This window comes from Grammomys surdaster, unplaced genomic scaffold (genome assembly GCF_004785775.1).
Source record: "Grammomys surdaster isolate TR1022 unplaced genomic scaffold, NIH_TR_1.0 262, whole genome shotgun sequence".
NCBI lineage: Eukaryota > Metazoa > Chordata > Mammalia > Rodentia > Muridae > Grammomys > Grammomys surdaster.
In genome coordinates, this window is record NW_021604703.1 from 1,235,047 (window position 1) to 1,246,446 (window position 11,400).

Genomic DNA, 11,400 nt, shown 5'->3' on the forward strand with positions numbered 1-11,400 from the left:
ACACATACATATAATCCATACACCACACACACATACACAAACACACACACATACACAAATACACACACATACACAAACATATACTCCATACACCACACACACATACATACATATACTCCATACACCACACACATATGCACACATACATATACTCCACATACACATATACACACACATGTTCCATATACCACACATATATACTCCATACATCACACATACACATACATATAATCCATACACCACACACATATGTATACGCCATACACACAGAGAGATACAAATAACACATACACATACAGATGCAGACACATCTTCACGCATACACATACTTCATACACCACACACACACATGCACAGATATATATAGTACATATACTACGTACACTACATACACATACATGCATACAAATATATACATACACAAGCATATACTCCATATACCACATATACACAGATACATACGCATACATATACACACATGAACAGGAAATGACGAAGCAATACAACTTCTAGAGTCCCTCTCTACACTTGTTGGGTCAAGATCCTCATCCATGAGTGGCATCTGGCAAGACTTAGGGAGATTTGGATTCTCCTTCTCCTGAGAGCCCTACTACAGAGGACTGGCTTGGTGTGCTGTATGTTAGTCGAGCAAGTCCTGCAGTGTGGCAGAGTAATATCCTCCCCACCTACCCACTCCACCCCAGGTCTGTGTCCATCACTTCCCCTGGGTAGCCTTCTGAGCTCCCTTTGGGTTACCCATTTAGAAAGTTCAGTTGGAAGCCCCCTGCTCAATTCTCCCTGGTTGTTTGCAAGTCACATAAGAACTGACACCTAAAGGGGTCATGCTACAGAGAGATTTTGGATAACTCCTTCTGCACCTAACAGAAGGGGGTCGAGCTTCTGCTTTCCCCTAAGCTCCACCCACACCCCGCCCTCAAACGTGATGGGTCCTAGGATCCCAGAGGCTCAGCAGCTGCTCTCCTTTGCATATAGATACATTGTTTTCAATGCCACCTTCAGTACACTCAGCTTCCATGCCCTCTGCTGAAGGCCTTGCAGCTTACATGTGCCTAAGCCCATGCAAAGTTTTCTTGTACATGAACTGATTCAGTCATCTTCAAGACGCTAGTGGTGGCCTCTCCAGCACCCCCATTCCCAGAGCAGTGAATGCTATGCTGCTATTGCAGGACAGTAACCACTGGCTGGGACAGAGAAACCAGGCACCCCTTTGTCAGTATCCCAAGAACGATGTCACTATTCACAATCACAGACCTTTGCTAGAGTGAAGCGTTCAGCACTGTTAGAGTTTAAAATATTTTGGAAGCCACAGCAACATAATTCCGGAACTTGTAAGTGGAGTGAATGGAGTAGACACCTTTAATTTTAGAGCAACAGTTTCAAAAGATAAAATTGTTACAAAGAAGCCCTGCAGGCACCGTGAAGACACCTTGGGCTGGGGACATAGGAGGGACTGTGCTGCAAAGCAGATGAACAACGATACTGAGGAAATGAAAAATGGTCGTGGAATCAAGGCTGATGCTTGAGGGAGCAAACATCAGGAAAGGGATGGCGCCAGATTGGCACTGCCAGGAGGTGTCTGTACCCCCAGTTGCAGGCTCAACCACCCTGCCAGCCCATCTTATTTCTTGAGAGAGGGTCCCTTAGTGGCCTGGAACTTGCCAAGAAGACTTGGGTGTCTAGTGAGCCCCAGAGATCTGCCTGTCTCCATCTTCCCCAGCACTGGGGTTACAAGCCAGTGCTACTACATCCAGCTTTTTCACCTAGTGTCTAGGAGTCAAACTTGAGTCTTTATGCTGTGTAATAAGCACTTTCTCAACTGAGCCATCTCCCAGCCTGTTTTGACTCTTATAGTTTTTTGATGATGTGAAAGGAGACAAGGACAATTTTTTTTAAATATTGCAAATAATATTTTTGTGGCAATGTATTTAAAGATACATTGTGACAAGATATACAGCTGGGGCTGCAGCTTAGAGACAGAGAGCCTGTCCCTGGTGTGTGTGTGTGTGTGTGTGTGTGTGTGTGTGTGTGTGTGTGTGTGTGAGATCATGTCATGTGATGCAATTCAGGTGAATGCCACCAGATGCACCAAGGTTTCATCCCCAGGACCCAAAATAAACAAATAAATAAAGCTATTAAAGGTACAAACACATCAATTGAGGTCCCAGAGGAAATGTTTGCAAACTATTCGAGATTCCATGCATTTTGGGGTTAAATGGGACTGTCTTGCCAGCGACACACCACTCACATGCAGGAGAAATGGAAAAGCCTAGAGGAACTCAGCAGGCCTGGAGATAGGGAATGTGATGCCAAGATACCAAGGGGTATATCAGTTTACAACATGCACTGACCTGAGGGCAAAATCAAGCAACAGAGGTGTCACAGCTCATAGACACAGGTGAGGCACACTCTTGTCCTCAGTCCCAAACTGAGGTTGATACAACCAGGCAGATCCTATTTACAGCTAGCCAACATAAGCTTTGTTCTTTTATATCAAGAGCTTTCAAAGTGTTATCATCCTCTGCCTGCTGGGACACTTGAGAATGAAAGAGGCTGTATGACCATCAGGATTGTAATGGAATTGTCCTAGGTAATCAAGGATGCATGGGGTTAAACACGGCTACCTGAACTGTGGATTGTGGCCCCGTAAGACATCATGTAACTGTGGGGGTTGAGAAAATTTAGTCCTGGTCAAAGGTTTCTAAATGTGCAGTGGCAAAAATAATTACTTCAAAATCATATTTATACGGAACCTGGCCATTTCTTCGAGTCCTTTCCACAGCCCCATCGAATGGATTGGCTCTGACCACATAGGATGCCTACTATGCGCATGGTCATGGCACATGACACCCACAAATCCAGCCTGAACCACCTTGGCTGTATTTCAAACGTTTGCAATGTCTGTTATAAACTGCCATGTTTTTTACTGTATTTTAGTTTCTGCTCTTACAGAAGCATGAAGCTGAGTTATGAGTAATAAAGATGGGATTTTATTAGGAAATTTAATTCTTAAAATTGGGGTTTCAGGACTGGAGGTATCTCTCAGAAATTAAATACTCTTGCTGCTCTTAAAGGGAACCTAGGCTCAGTTCCCAGCAGTTACACAGCAGCTCAGAACCACCAGTAATTCCAGTCCCAGGGCACCCACATTGTTTTCTGTCCTCTATAGCTCCTGCACACACCCGTGGTGCACATACAGGCAAGCAGGCACACACATATGCATACATATAATTCTTTTCAAATTGTGATTTAGTTGCTGACTTAAGTGTCATTTTTAAAAATCATTAAAGGTTTTGACTTGAGATAGTACAAATTTCCAATGATTTCTGAAATGACCCTACGTATACTTCTGCCATTTTGTACTACGTATTTATCCAAAGCAATGGTCTCAGAATTGATGATTATAAGATTGATGTTTTTTGTTGTTGCTGCTGTTGCTGAGACAGACACTCTGTGTAGTCCTGGCTGTCCTGGAATTCACTCTGTAGACCAGGCTGGCCTCAAACTCACAGAGATCTGCCTGTGTCTGTCTCCCAAGTCCTGGGATTACAGCCATTCACCACCATGCCCAGAAAACAGTACAATTTTAAAGCAAATGTACTTATGATCTGTTACCAGTAAATGTTTGATGCTTACATCTATTTTAGATACCTGTATACCCAAACTCACAAAAATCTTTCTCAGGCATAAATGGGTCAAAGTTGGGATGAAGTTTACAGAACTCTAAATGTAGACTGAACGGTGATGGCTCCTAACCTCAGAACCTTGGGAAGACTGCCTTAGGCAAAGAGGTTTTGTGGATGTGACTCAGTTAAAGAACTTGAAGTGAGATTATACAAGACTACCTGGGTGTCTTATGAGCTCAGGGGTTTATATGGAAGGGTGGGAAGAGTGTGCCATAGGAAGATGTTCTCCTACCAGTTAGGGGGATAGAAGGAGAGGGCATGAGCCTGCAGGAGCCTCTAACAGCTGAAGAGCAAACAACTAGATTCATCCTTAAAAGCACAGAAGGACCCAAATCCTGAGGACACCATGACTCTGAGACTCCTGACCTCTAAGCTGTGAGCAAATAAACTTGTGCTTTAAAAAAAAAAAAAGTCTGTGGGGCGGTGGTGGCGCACGCCTTTAATCCCAGCACTTGGGAGGCAGAGGCAGGTAGATTTCTGAGTTTGAGAGTTCGAGGCTAGCCTGGTCTAGAGTGAGTTCCAGGGCAGCCAGGGATACACAGAGAAACCCTGTCTCGAAAAAAAAAATCTGTGTATAGTTATCAGAGAACGAACGGGAAACTCAAACAAATGCTATTTATAATTTATAGCAGAGTTAGGGTCAGCCTTTAGGAATGTGTACTGCTTTTGCAGAGGGGCCAAGATCAGTTCCCAGCACCCGTGTGAGGTGGGTGACAGTCATCTATGCCTCAGCTCCAGAGGACCCAGCTTGCTCCTCTGGCCTCTAAGGGCCATGTGCTCATACGCACATACAAACACACACACACACACACACACACACACATAAATAGTGAACTGGGGGACATCTCCAAGAACATATTAGGTACTCTAGACATGCCATAGATGAAACTGATTAGTCTTTGTCCCTCCCTTTGTCCCCCCCACTTGTCCCTTTGTCCCTCCTTTTCTCCCTCCACTTCCCTCACCTCTTGCTCAGCCCACAGCTTCCTGACTCTTAGTCTTCAGGGCCAACTAGCAGAAAAAGACACTGCTGAAGTGGACTAGTGCAGGAGTCGGGTCCAAGCAAACTATGAAATGTAGAGCAAGTCCTAAACCCCCAGCTGTGGTGTTGGCAGACCTGACATTACCTCACAATGGTGACAAAGGATCCTGGTCACCTAGCTGAGGGCAATTCTTTCTGTGCCTCATCAAAGCACTTACATAGGGGCCACAGAGAAAGGCAGAGCACCACTCTGACACTTGCTAGAGGTGCCCTTCCCCCTGGGCTCCAACTCCTGCCTCACAAAATGAGTAGAAGGAAGCTCATCTCCCTCAGGCTTCCTGTTCTCTGGGCCTTTTGTCCCCCTGCTTCAAGAACACACTCATTCTGGAGATGATGGGGTAGGCCCAAGGTCAGCCACAAAACCACTCAATATCACACTGCCACGTGTCTTTCAGACAGTCTGCTGAAGCACATTCGCTTCACCCACGGGAAGCCAGACCTTCATGCATAGTCATGCTTTCTGGTAAGTATCAGAACCCAGGGTCTTCCTGTGAGCCCTCGGGGTTCTCTGATCACAATATATCATGTGCTCAGGTGAGAACGCATGTCCCCTCACTTAGCCTGGAGGTGTCCTTGCTCATAATTTACCACATGAAGGGACAAAATGTGCGGTGTGGGAGGCTGTTTCTCAACACTGATCCCAACTGCCCTTCTTATGCTTTTCCAGTCCTCCAGAGACCAGAAAGAGTCCAAGGAGCTCGAGAAACCATCTTGTTAATGCAAAGGTCTCGGTAGGATGGGACAGCCTAAGACGACAGGAGTCTATGACATTGAACCTGTTTCCAGAATAACGGGGATGAGAAACAAAGACGTCAACTTCAGGAGATCAGAGCCAGCGACACTGAAGAAATTTATCTTACATCTTTGCAAACCCAGGTGTCAGGCCAGAATGATGGGTGCTGATTTAACCCAGAGAGCAGTTTCTGTAGCTCTGACACAGCTTCCGCCCTTTCCTCATTGGCTGAGTAATCAGGAGAGTACAGCATTCCAGGCTTTCTTCTCCCTCCGCCTCTTGCATTTGGACACGCTATGGTGTTTTATCATAACAGAAAAAGGGAACGAAGGTTGTTGGCAGGGAGGGGAGGGAAAGAGGGGTTGAAGGTAGGACAACAGATGCACAGGATCCACACATGGTCTCTCTCTCTCTCTCTCTCTCTCTCTCTCTCTCTCTCTCTCTCTCTCCCCTCTCTCCTCTCTCTCTCTCTCTCTCTCTCCCTCTCTCTGTCTCTGTCTCTCTCTCTCTCTCTCTCTCTCTCTCTCTCTCTCTCTCTCTCTCTGTGTGTGTGTGTGTGTGTGTGTGTGTATGTGTGTGCAGACAGCAAACCTCAATAACTTGTATGACTAATGGGCATCTATAATTAAAATTATAAAGTAAGAGAAAGCTATGGGATGCTGGGAAAGTCTTTTCTTGGTGGTCTTCATTTTACCCATCAGTGACTCAAGAGAAAGGAAAGGCCCTGTGTAACAATCCCAGCACTGTGATGTTCAAATTATGTTTCTATAGACTTTGTAACATCTTCAACTGGCACATGTGGGTATGTAATTAAAAAGTCATCAGTGGAAGCTATGTCAGCGGGGTGGGGGTGGGGGTGTGCTGGGAAATACTGACTTCAGAACATGACAGGCCATTATACCCACAAATGCACTGCATCTGTGGTTAACTGCCTGAGACCAAGACAAGATCAGTCCATATTCCAGGAGACAGCACTAATTACAAAACAGAAAAAGGAAAAAGGGAGAGAACATGGAGTTAAGGTAATATGTTGGGGTGTCATGGGATGTGGGAGGGGTGTTAGGGATGGAGATGGTTATGATACATTGCATACATATGTGAAATTATCAAAGAATAAATAGATTAAAAATAGCAAATAGGAGGCTAGAGAGCTGGCTCCAAAGTTGAGAGCCTTCTGCTCTTCCAGAGGACCTGAGTTCAGTTCCCAGTACCTGATCAGGTGTCCACAGCTGCCTATAACTCCAGATCCAGAGGAATGTGATACCTTCTCCTGGTCTCCACAGACACCTACACTCATGTACACACACACACACACACACGCACATGAGTGTAAAAATACATTTAAAAATAATAATAAATCAGTAATAAAAATAGGTCAGATATTCTCATAGGACTCAAAAAATACTAGACATTGCAAATATTATGAGAATATGTTAATATGTATTTTTATATGTGAACATATGTAATTTAAATGTATGTGAAAATGCGTACACACAGAAACTATTGAGAACTGATGGAGAGAATGTGGAATCCAGCACAGAATGTGGTCCCCAGCTAGGAGGCCACCCGCCCACACATAAATAACTTTGAGCAGTGTACTGTCTAAGACAAAGAGGCTGTTCAGTTCCAAAACCAAGACTTACAGTCCCACTCTCTGGCCCTGGCTGAGCCTCACATGTCCTCCTCTTGCTCCTAAGGCCAGGCTAGGATGTGAACCTAGGGGCTCACACATGGGTGTCAAGTGCTCTGCAGTGTTTGTTTTAAAACAGCTTCCACGGGCACAGATCACAGATCGAAGCCACGCAGGACGAAAGATGGGCTCAGTGCATTTTCTAGGCAACTGACACCACAGATAATGACTCTGGGGCTTTCTTTCTTCAGTCTTGGAGCCAGGTCAGCGCCGTGCTTTGATAGAGAAATGCTATATATTCTATATAAGGTGTCTCCTCTCCACCCAATGTTTACAGATCACCTTCCTCCTTAACCCTGGTGGTGCTCCCCCTGCTGGGCTGATCACCAAGTGCAACCCCTGAAGGAGTCTTGCCGGATTGAAGCTTTTTTTTTTTTATCTTTTAAACATTTATTTGTTTGTGTGTGCACATATATGCGCATACCTTTGTGTGTGTGAGAGTGTTTGTGTGTGTTTCTGTATGTGTGCCTGTTTGTATATTTGTGTGTGAGAGTGAGTTTGTGTGTGTCCTTCCACCTCTGTTCTTCCTGTCTCAGAGACCTCTTAGCAGAAAGCTGGCCTGGCCCTGGTTGGTGGGGCTGATGGTTCTAGTCTTCAGCCCCGTGAGCTTCTAGAGGGTAGTGTTGGCACCTTGGCTGAAGATGTCACAAACGCAGTGCCATGGCTTCTGTCACCTTAGCAGCATCCTGAATCAGAGGGACCAGAATTGAGCACACCCATTTCCCGGGTATTCCCCACCTCTCTTGGGCATGCTGTCACACCTCTCTGGCCTCCTTGTCCTCCTCATCTGTATCGGGGATACTATACTCACTATTTGTCTTCCTCCTAGGGATTCTGGGTGAGCTGCATGCCTGGACACAGGAGTTAGCCTTGCACCCATAGGCACACCCTGCCTGCCCTATTTCCCAAACAGCACCTCTTTCTTCTCTCCCCTTTATTAGGCTGCACTTTTGAACAGGAAACTCCATGGTAAGAGGGAACATTTAGTCTATGCTTAAAGCTAGGGGGCGGGGGGACTGACTCCAGCTGCCTATCCCTTACTTAGTTTCACAGAGCTCTGTGGCCAAGAACATAACTCTCAGCCTCGAACTTAGACGTGGGAGGATTTTTCTTAACTGCTTCCATCTTTGTCTCTGCATGTGGGTGGGAGGGTGGGGCTCGCTCAATCTGGGCTCCTGTGTTTGACATTCCCTTTAGAAGTTTCAGAACTACAACCAGTTCTTGAAAGAAGTCAATTTGGGAGAATAATCTAGCAGACCAAAGACACCTACTGTGTGCCAGATACAGCACTGAAAAGGAAAATGAGGGCTGGGATGTAGCTCAGTTGGTAGAGTTTGACTGGTTTACACGAAGCCCTAGGTTACAGCCACAGCACTTTAAAAATCCTCCGCCAGGTTAATAAAGGCAGGAGGACCAGAAACGTGAAGTAATCCTCCACTGCAGGGGAGTTCAAGGAAGCCTGGGCTTCATAAGACCCTGTTTCAAGAAGGAAAGGATGGGAAAGAAAAAAAGCCCAAAGAGGAGGAGGGAGAGGAGGAGAAGGAAGCAGAGGTGATCAAAACATGTGTCACCACCTGCAAACATTGGTGGCTCCCAGGGAGGAGGTCTGTGCACAGAAGTCCTTCCAGCCCCTCTCCTTTTCGTATAGTGTTTGCTGGGCCTCCTTGTGTTCCTGATCTGTCCTTTAAAGTTTTTTTTGGTTGCATAACAGAAAAGTCTATGTGGCTTCAAAAGTCAAAAGTGTCGAAGTGGACAGGAGATTTCAGCTTTCTACTAGGTCTTCCGCTTCTCAATGGTATAGACATATTGCATAATTGGTATGTAGTGTACTTGTATTGAGCTGGTGATTGTTCATGGGTATGATTTTTTTTTCTTTTTAAAATTTGTGTGTGTGTGTGTGTGTGTGTGTGTGTGTGTGCTGCAGAGCACGTGTACAGGTCAAAGACAGACTTATGGGATTGCTTCTCTTCCTTTCGCCTTCACATGGTCTCTGGAGATTGAACTCAGGTTGTCAGACCAGCATGGACAGCGTCTTTATCTGCGGAGCCATCTTGAAAACCACAAGTCTTTGGGCTTGCTACAAGCACCTTCATCCCCTGAGCCATGTGGCTAACTCTGCCTGTAGCTTGTGGTATGACAATTATCTAGCTTGCTCTTCAGAGTTTCAAAGACTTTCATTTTTGCCTAAATAATGACATTTTGGTCTGTAGAAGCCCAACGAGGAGACAGAACAAGACAAAACCCATATATAGTACCTGTCTCACTGACCGTAAGCTTCACTGCAAAGCCTCCTCAGCCCTTCATGTCGACATGTTGGGCAGTGAGAAACTTTGTCCTGAAGTATAATGCAGGGTCATCTCCACCTAGACTTGTCTAACATCTTATCTCTCTCCATCCCAGGTTCAAACCACCTGTGGGCTGCCATGGTTGTAAACACCAGGAAAGGAGTGAGGAGAGGTAATGCCTACTTCTTGGAAGCTCTCCATCTCCTCCCAGATGGAGCATACATGTCCCTCTCCTTTAATAGCCTAGCCCACGCCTCTTCTTCTTTTTTTTTTTTTTTCAATATTTCGAGACAGGGTTTCTCTGTGTAGTCCTGGCTGTCCTGGAACTCACTCTGTAGACCAGGCTAGCCTCGAACTCAGAAATCTGCCTGCCTCTGCCTCCCGAGTGCTGGGATTAAAGGCATGTGCCACCACCACCCGGCATCCCACGCCTCTTCTTATCCCGTCTGTAACTCCTCAACCTGCTGGCTTAGAGGTTAACTCCTGAATTTCTCTTTTCTTTGGCTACTGAATAAAACCCATTTTGACCCCAGCACTGACTTTTCCTTGGGATGAGCTTTTGGGCCTGGGTTTGAGAACACAGGGAAAAGGTTATTCTGGAACCCTGAACTAACAACACAATACCATCAGCGTCTACCCACCAGAGGAGAGAATGCACATCAACACAAAAGCATCCACGGAAGAGAACCAGAGCAAGATGGACACAATGTAAGCCCCTCCTCCAGCAATCTTTCCACACAGAACCCTCTTCCTACCCCAAACTGCTCTCATCAGAACTGAGGAAACCAAGTGATGTCAGGTGCCTGGTTTCCAGTGTAAGAAATATGGAAAGCTAAGCTGAAGAAAGCGAGAAAAGATGTCCACATTATTCCTTCCTTGACTCCAAGCAGGGATGGAGTCAGTCTGTACCAGTTGAATGAATGAGTAGATCCTCCCATCCCTGCAGCAAGAAGGCAGCCATGCTTCCTCATGCACTTGGGTAGTAGGGATGGACCCAGGGCTGAGTCACAGTTCCAACCCTGCTGAAGCAGGGTAAAAAGACAGAAACACCATGTGGCCATGGGTCAGAAACCATGGGAAATAGAAAAGCCCCTCATCCCTGTGGGGCTTTTTTTGCTGAGAAGGGCAGGAAGCTTCGGGCGGCATTGGTTATGCCCTAACTACCCAAAGGGACAGTGTATGCTTCCAGAAGTCATTTTGTCCGAGACAATAAATAAACCAAACTCATGTGGAGCACAGATAATGTAGAACCCTGAGTTTCTAGCCCTTCTCTAAACTTAAACAATATCCCCCAGAAATTCACCTAATGACATTGTATACAAAAGAGAATGCTTTCAGATGAAAGTGGGAGGGCCCAGAGACCCATAGGCAGACATTATGTGAAGAGAGTCTAAGTTGGAGGTCTCCATTGGGTCCCTCCCCTCAGTGCTCAGGGAACCCCCTAGTAGAGGAGGAGGAAAGATTGTAAGAGAGGAGATGGAGGACACCAGGAGAGCATGGGCCACCAAGTCATCTAAGCAGGGCTCACATGGGCTCCCAGAGACTGAAGCAGCAAACACAAGAACAGCCAGGGTCTGCACCAGGCCCTCCGTTAGCGTTTGCAGGACTCCTCTTTTTATGGAGTGGATGCGTCTCGACTCTCTTGCCTGCTTTTGGGACTCTCTTTCTCTTCTTGGGGTGTCTTGTTCAGCCTCAAGACCACAGGTGTTTTGTTTTGTTTTGTTTGTTTTGTTTTTTGCCTTGTCTTATTGTCTCTTGTTTTGTCCTGTTTGGTTGTTGTCTCTTGGAAGCTGCTCTTTTTTTGGAGGGAAATGGAGGGGGAGCAGATTTGGGAGAGAGGGGAGGTCAGGAGCTGGAAGGAGTAGGAGGGTCTGGGATATACTGTATGAAAGAATCTATTTTCAATTAGAGAGAGAGAGAGAGAGAGAGAGAGAGAGAGAGAGAGA